This window comes from Cottoperca gobio, unplaced genomic scaffold (assembly GCF_900634415.1).
Source record: "Cottoperca gobio unplaced genomic scaffold, fCotGob3.1 fCotGob3_251arrow_ctg1, whole genome shotgun sequence".
NCBI classification, from domain to species: domain Eukaryota; kingdom Metazoa; phylum Chordata; class Actinopteri; order Perciformes; family Bovichtidae; genus Cottoperca; species Cottoperca gobio.
The window spans coordinates 1-9360 of NW_021166874.1; positions in this window are offsets into that span (position 1 = coordinate 1).

The following is a 9360-nucleotide window of genomic DNA, read 5'->3' on the forward strand; positions in this document are numbered from 1 at the left end:
CACTCTCACACACACACACTCTCAAACAACCACAAACTACACACACTCTCACACTAACACACACACACTCTCACACACTCTCCCACTAACACACACTCTCACACACACACACACACACACACACACTCTCACACTAACACACTCACACACACGCTCACACTAACACACACACACTCTCACACACTCTCACACTAACACACTCACACACACGCTCACACTAACACACACACACACTCTCACACACACACACACTCTCACACACTCTCACACTAACACACTCACACACACGCTCACACTAACACACACACACTCTCACACACACACACACACTCTCACACACTCTCACACACTCTCACACTAACACACTCACACACACGCTCACACTAACACACACACACTCTCACACACACACACACACTCTCACACACTCTCACACTAACACACTCACACACACGCTCACACTAACCACACACACACTCTCACACACACACACACACTCTCACACTAACACACTCACACACACGCTCACACTAACACACACACACTCTCACACACTCTCACCCTAACACACACACACACGCTCACACTAACACACACACACACACACACACACACACACACACACACACACACTCACACACACTTGCTCTGACCTTTAACATGAATATTTAATAGCTGGAGGGGCTGTTATGTAAACCGTGTGATTGACAGGCTCTGACAGCCAATCAGAGTGCAGAGCTCATGAATATTCAGCAGCTGAACACAAAGAGGCTAATTTCTCTCGTTTAACGCCCTTCAGCATCATTCACACACAACTTTATTCAAACGTTTATCTCACTGATGATGTAACTAATTGGAGCCTTCTGATTGGCTCATCATCGATGATGTTACTGCCACTCGACCACTCGTACATCAGCGTTTCTCTCCATCTTCATCCTTCTGTCGTTCCCTCTTCCTCCTCTTCTTTCTTTTTATTTCTAACTTCATACTTTCTCGTTCTTTGAAAAAATAATTTCCTTTTTCTTTATCAATTTAATTTAAATGTTTAATTTATTATTTATTTCTATCTTCTTTCTTTATTTCTTTCCTCCTTTTGAAATGTCTTTTGTTTTTTCCTGTTTAACTTCAATAAACCTCTTCCTTGATCCTCTTTCCTCATATCTGCTTTATTTATTTATTTAGGGATTTACTTTCTTTGTATTTCTTCCTTACTCGTTTATTCTTTTGTTTATTTCTCTTAATATTTTCAAAATGTTTTAATTAACTATATTATTGTATGTATTCCTTTTTGTTTCCATATATTATTTCTTAATTTCTGGATATATTCTTATTTTGTTTACTATTTTATTCATACATCCACGTTTATTTTCTCATTATTTTACTTATGTATTATTTTCTTATGGCCCTCCTATAACTCCAGTCTGTATATATATATAATTTTGTTTATTCCTCTTTATTTTTCCATTAATGTTTTTTTGAAAAAAGGTTTTTCTTTAAATATTTTTCTTTATATTTAAATAAAAGTATTTATTTATTTCTCTTAATAATTCCCCATTTGTTTGTTTTATTTATTATTTTATTTATATTTCCACATTTATTTTCTCAATTATATCCACAGTCTGGAAAATGCAGCTGTGATGTCATCAGTGTGACCGGATAACGCTGCTTCTTATTCATGACAACGTTTATCGTTCTGTAGCGTTGCTGTGAAGTTTCCCCCGTAACCTCCAGACAAACACACACACACACACACACACACACACACAGTTTATCGTTCAAGTCATGCGTCATGTCTGCCACTTGAGCCACTGAGCGTGTGCAGAAGCCCCCATTCTGTCAGCCTGCTGATGTCTCACACACACACACACACACACACACATGTTCACTGGGGCGTTGAACATGAACAGACTGTTTGAATCCAGACATGAACACACACACAGGGAGACTGTATTATGTAACACACACACACACACACACACACACACACATTCTGTGTCCGCTCCTTCCTCTACTGCTGATTTTTTTAGAGGAAGAAATACTCCGATATTTTAATTAAAGTATAGAAATACTCGCTTACAGTAAAAGTTCTACTTTCGTTACTTCAGTAAAAGTACAAAAGTATCAGCATCAAAATATACTTAAAGTATCAAAAGGGAAAGAATAATATATATAATATTAGAGTAAATACTTTATATACTGCTGGAAGTTCAATCTGTACTATTCCTTCATCAGTTATTTGTATTTGGTATTAAGAATCTTGAGTAGAAGTAAAAAGTAGTATAAATTGACGATACTTAAGTTCAAGTACCTAAAAATATTCATGTACTTTTACTTCACTAAATGTATCTTGTTACTTTCCACCAACAATTCATGAACTTCACACAGAAATGGAGGTAAACACGTTTTAATTCAGTAATTTTGTAAAAATGCAGTGAAATTCGTTTTGAAAAGGGTTTTGAGATTTCTCACTGCAGTATAAGTACATGAAGTACTGCAGTATAAGTACATGAAGTACTGCAGTATAAGTACATGAAGTACTGCAGTATAAGTACATGAAGTACTGCAGTATAAGTACATGAAGTACTGCAGTATAAGTATATAAGTACATGAAGTACTGCAGTATAAGTACATGAAGTACTGCAGTATAAGTACATGAAGTACTGCAGTATAAGTACATGAAGTACTGCAGTATAAGTACATGAAGTACTGCAGTATAAGTATATAAGTACATGAAGTACTGCAGTATAAGTACATGAAGTACTGCAGTATAAGTATATAAGTACATGAAGTACTGCAGTATAAGTACATGAAGTACTGCAGTATAAGTATATAAGTACATGAAGTACTGCAGTATAAGTACATGAAGTACTGCAGTATAAGTACATGAAGTACTGCAGTATAAGTACATGAAATACTGCAGTATAAGTATATAAGTACATGAAGTACTGCAGTATAAGTACATGAAGTACTGCAGTATAAGTACATGAAATACTGCAGTATAAGTATAAAAGTACATGAAGTACTGCAGTATAAGTACATGAAGTACTGCAGTATAAGTACATGAAGTACTGCAGTATAAGTATATAAGTACATGAAGTACTGCAGTATAAGTACATGAAGTACTGCAGTATAAGTACATGAAGTACTGCAGTATAAGTATATAAGTACATGAAGTACTGCAGTATAAGTACATGAAGTACTGCAGTATAAGTATATAAGTACATGAAGTACTGCAGTATAAGTACATGAAGTACTGCAGTATAAGTACATGAAGTACTGCAGTATAAGTATATAAGTACATGAAGTACTGCAGTATAAGTATATAAGTACATGAAGTACTGCAGTATAAGTATATAAGTACATGAAGTACTGCAGTATATGTACATGAAGTACTGCAGTATAAGTACATGAAGTAAGTACATGAAGTACTGCAGTATAAGTACATGAAGTAAGTACATGAAGTACTGCAGTATAAGTACATGAAGTAAGTACATGAAGTACTGCAGTATAAGTACATGAAGTACTGCAGTATAAGTACATGAAGTAAGTACATGAAGTACTGAAGTATAAGTACATGAAGTACTGCAGTATAAGTACATGAAGTACTGCAGTATAAGTACATGAAGTACTGCAGTATAAGTATATAAGTACATGAAGTACTGCAGTATAAGTATATAAGTACATGAAGTACTGCAGTATAAGTATATAAGTACATGAAGTACTGCAGTATATGTACATGAAGTACTGCAGTATAAGTACATGAAGTAAGTACATGAAGTACTGCAGTATAAGTACATGAAGTAAGTACATGAAGTACTGCAGTATAAGTACATGAAGTAAGTACATGAAGTACTGCAGTATAAGTACATGAAGTACTGCAGTATAAGTACATGAAGTAAGTACATGAAGTACTGAAGTATAAGTACATGAAGTACTGCAGTATAAGTACATGAAGTACTGAAGTATAAGTACATGAAGTAAGTACATGAAGTACTGCAGTATAAGTACATGAAGTAAGTACATGAAGTACTGAAGTATAAGTACATGAAGTACTGCAGTATAAGTACTACTGCAGTATAAGTACATGAAGTACTGCAGTATAAGTACATGAAGTACTGCAGTATAAGTACTACTGCAGTATAAGTACATGAAGTACTGAAGTATAAGTACATGAAGTACTGCAGTATAAGTACATGAAATACTGCAGTATAAGTACATGAAGTACTGAAGTATAAGTACATGAAGTACTGCAGTATAAGTACATGAAGTACTGCAGTATAAGTACATGAAGTACTGCAGTATAAGTATATAAGTACATGAAGTACTGCAGTATAAGTACTACTGCAGTATAAGTACATGAAGTACTGCAGTATAAGTACATGAAGTACTGCAGTATAAGTACTACTGCAGTATAAGTACATGAAGTACTGCAGTATAAGTACATGAAGTACTGCAGTATAAGTACATGAAGTACTGCAGTATATGTACATGAAGTACTGAAGTATAAGTACATGAAGTACTGCAGTATAAGTACATGAAATACTGCAGTATAAGTACATGAAGTACTGAAGTATAAGTACATGAAGTACTGAAGTATAAGTACATGAAGTACTGCAGTATAAGTATATAAGTACATGAAGTACTGCAGTATAAGTATATAAGTACATGAAATACTGCAGTATATGTACATGAAGTACTGCAGTATAAGTACATGAAGTACTGCAGTATAAGTATATAAGTACATGAAGTACTGCAGTATAAGTATATAAGTGCATGAAGTACTACAGTATATGTACATGAAGTACTGCAGTATATGTACATGAAGTACTGCAGTATAAGTACATGAAGTACTGCAGTATAAGTATATAAGTACATGAAGTACTGCAGTATAAGTATATAAGTACATGAAGTACTGCAGTATAAGTATATAAGTACATGAAGTACTGCAGTATATGTACATGAAGTACTGCAGTATAAGTACATGAAGTACTGCAGTATATGTACATGAAGTACTGCAGTATAAGTACATGAAGTACATGAAGTACTGCAGTATAAGTATATAAGTACATGAAGTACTGCAGTATATGTACATGAAGTACTGCAGTATAAGTACATGAAGTACATGAAGTACTGCAGTATATGTACATGAAGTACTGCAGTATAAGTACATGAAGTACTGCAGTATAAGCACATGAAGTACTGCAATATAAGTACTACTGCAGTATAAGTACATGAAGTAAGTACATGAAGTACTGCAGTATAAGTACATGAAGTACTGCAGTATAAGTACATGAAGTACTGAAGTATAAGTACATGAAGTACTGCAGTATAAGTACATGAAATACTGCAGTATAAGTACATGAAGTACTGAAGTATAAGTACATGAAGTACTGAAGTATAAGTACATGAAGTACTGCAGTATAAGTACATGAAGTACTGCAGCATAAGTACATGAAGTACTGCAGCATAAGTACATGAAGTACTGAAGTATAAGTACATGAAGTACTGCAGTATAAGTACATGAAGTACTGAAGTATAAGTACATGAAGTAAGTACTTGAAGTACTGCAGTATATGTACATGAAGTACTGCAGTATAAGTACATGAAATACTGCAGTATAAGTACATGAAGTACTGAAGTATAAGTACATGAAGTACTGCAGTATAAGTACATGAAGTACTGCAGTATAAGTACATGAAGTACTGAAGTGTAAGTACATGAAGTACTGCAGTATAAGTACATGAAGTACTGAAGTATAAGTACATGAAGTACTGCAGTATAAGTACATGAAATACTGCAGTATAAGTACATGAAGTACTGAAGTATAAGTACATGAAGTACTGAAGTATAAGTACATGAAGTACTGCAGTATAAGTACATGAAGTACTGCAGCATAAGTACATGAAGTACTGCAGCATAAGTACATGAAGTACTGAAGTATAAGTACATGAAGTACTGCAGTATAAGTACATGAAGTACTGAAGTATAAGTACATGAAGTAAGTACTTGAAGTACTGCAGTATATGTACATGAAGTACTGCAGTATAAGTACATGAAATACTGCAGTATAAGTACATGAAGTACTGAAGTATAAGTACATGAAGTACTGAAGTATAAGTACATGAAGTACTGAAGTATAAGTACATGAAGTACTGCAGTATAAGTACATGAAGTACTGAAGTATAAGTACATGAAGTACTGCAGTATAAGTACATGAAATACTGCAGTATAAGTACATGAAGTACTGAAGTATAAGTACATGAAGTACTGCAGTATAAGTACATGAAGTACTGCAGCATAAGTACATGAAGTAAGTACATGAAGTACTGCAGTATATGTACATGAAGTACTGCAGTATATGTACATGAAGTACTGCAGTATAAGAACATGAAGTAAGTATATGAAGTACTGCAGTATAAGTACATGAAGTACTGCAGTATAAGTACATGAAGTAAGTACATGAAGTACTGCAGTATAAGTACATGAAGTACTGCAGTATAAGTACATGAAGTAATGCAGTATAAGTACATGAAGTCCTGAAGTATAAGTACATGAAGTACTGCAGTATAAGTACATGAAGTACTGCAGCATAAGTACATGAAGTACTGCAGTATAAGTACATGAAGTACTGCAGTATAAGTACATGAAGTACTGCAGTATAAGTACATGAAGTACTGCAGCATAAGTACATGAAGTACTGCAGCATAAGTACATGAAGTACTTCAGTATAAGTACATGAAGTACTGCAGCATAAGTACATGAAGTACTGCAGTATAAGTACATGAAGTACTGCAGCATAAGTACATGAAGTACTGAAGCATAAGTACATGAAGTACTGCAGTATAAGTACATGAAATACTGCAGTATAAGTACTTGAAGTACTGAAGTATAAGTACATGAAGTACTGCAGTATAAGTACATGAAGTACTGCAGTATAAGTACATGAAGTACTGCAGTATAAGTACATGAAGTACTGCAGCATAAGTACATGAAGTACTGCAGCATAAGTACATGAAGTACTGCAGTATAAGTACATGAAGTACTGCAGTATAAGTACATGAAGTACTGAAGTATAAGTACATGAAGTACTGCAGTATAAGTACATGAAATACTGCAGTATAAGTACATGAAGTACTGAAGTATAAGTACATGAAGTACTGCAGTATAAGTACATGAAGTACTGCAGCATAAGTACATGAAGTACTGCAGTATAAGTACATGAAGTACTGAAGTATAAGTACATGAAGTACTGCAGTATAAGTACATGAAATACTGCAGTATAAGTACATGAAGTACTGAAGTATAAGTACATGAAGTACTGCAGTATAAGTACATGAAGTACTGCAGCATAAGTACATGAAGTAGTGCAGTATAAGTACATGAAGTACTGAAGTATAAGTACATGAAGTACTGCAGTATAAGTACATGAAGTAAGTACATGAAGTACTGCAGTATATGTACATGAAGTACTGCAGTATATGTACATGAAGTACTGCAGTATAAGAACATGAAGTAAGTATATGAAGTACTGCAGTATAAGTACATGAAGTACTGCAGTATAAGTACATGAAGTAAGTACATGAAGTACTGCAGTATAAGTACATGAAGTACTGCAGTATAAGTACATGAAGTAATGCAGTATAAGTACATGAAGTCCTGAAGTATAAGTACATGAAGTACTGCAGTATAAGTACATGAAGTACTGCAGCATAAGTACATGAAGTACTGCAGTATAAGTACATGAAGTACTGCAGTATAAGTACATGAAGTACTGCAGTATAAGTACATGAAGTACTGCAGCATAAGTACATGAAGTACTGCAGCATAAGTACATGAAGTACTTCAGTATAAGTACATGAAGTACTGCAGCATAAGTACATGAAGTACTGCAGTATAAGTACATGAAGTACTGCAGCATAAGTACATGAAGTACTGAAGCATAAGTACATGAAGTACTGCAGTATAAGTACATGAAATACTGCAGTATAAGTACTTGAAGTACTGAAGTATAAGTACATGAAGTACTGCAGTATAAGTACATGAAGTACTGCAGTATAAGTACATGAAGTACTGCAGCATAAGTACATGAAGTACTGCAGCATAAGTACATGAAGTACTGCAGCATAAGTACATGAAGTACTGCAGTATAAGTACATGAAGTACTGAAGTATAAGTACATGAAGTACTGCAGTATAAGTACATGAAATACTGCAGTATAAGTACATGAAGTACTGAAGTATAAGTACATGAAGTACTGCAGTATAAGTACATGAAGTACTGCAGCATAAGTACATGAAGTACTGCAGTATAAGTACATGAAGTACTGAAGTATAAGTACATGAAGTACTGCAGTATAAGTACATGAAATACTGCAGTATAAGTACATGAAGTACTGAAGTATAAGTACATGAAGTACTGAAGTATAAGTACATGAAGTACTGCAGCATAAGTACATGAAGTACTGAAGTATAAGTACATGAAGTACTGCAGTATAAGAACATGAAGTAAGTATATGAAGTACTGCAGTATAAGTACATGAAGTACTGCAGTATAAGTACATGAAGTAAGTACATGAAGTACTGCAGTATAAGTACATGAAGTACTGCAGTATAAGTACATGAAGTAATGCAGTATAAGTACATGAAGTCCTGAAGTATAAGTACATGAAGTACTGCAGTATAAGTACATGAAGTACTGCAGCATAAGTACATGAAGTACTGCAGTATAAGTACATGAAGTACTGCAGTATAAGTACATGAAGTACTGCAGTATAAGTACATGAAGTACTGCAGCATAAGTACATGAAGTACTGCAGCATAAGTACATGAAGTACTTCAGTATAAGTACATGAAGTACTGCAGCATAAGTACATGAAGTACTGCAGTATAAGTACATGAAGTACTGCAGCATAAGTACATGAAGTACTGAAGCATAAGTACATGAAGTACTGCAGTATAAGTACATGAAATACTGCAGTATAAGTACTTGAAGTACTGAAGTATAAGTACATGAAGTACTGCAGTATAAGTACATGAAGTACTGCAGTATAAGTACATGAAGTACAGCATAAGTACATGAAGTACTGCAGCATAAGTACATGAAGTACTGCAGTATAAGTACATGAAGTACTGAAGTATAAGTACATGAAGTACTGCAGTATAAGTACATGAAATACTGCAGTATAAGTACATGAAGTACTGAAGTATAAGTACATGAAGTACTGCAGTATAAGTACATGAAGTACTGCAGCATAAGTACATGAAGTACTGCAGTATAAGTACATGAAGTACTGAAGTATAAGTACATGAAGTACTGCAGTATAAGTACATGAAATACTGCAGTATAAGTACATGAAGTACT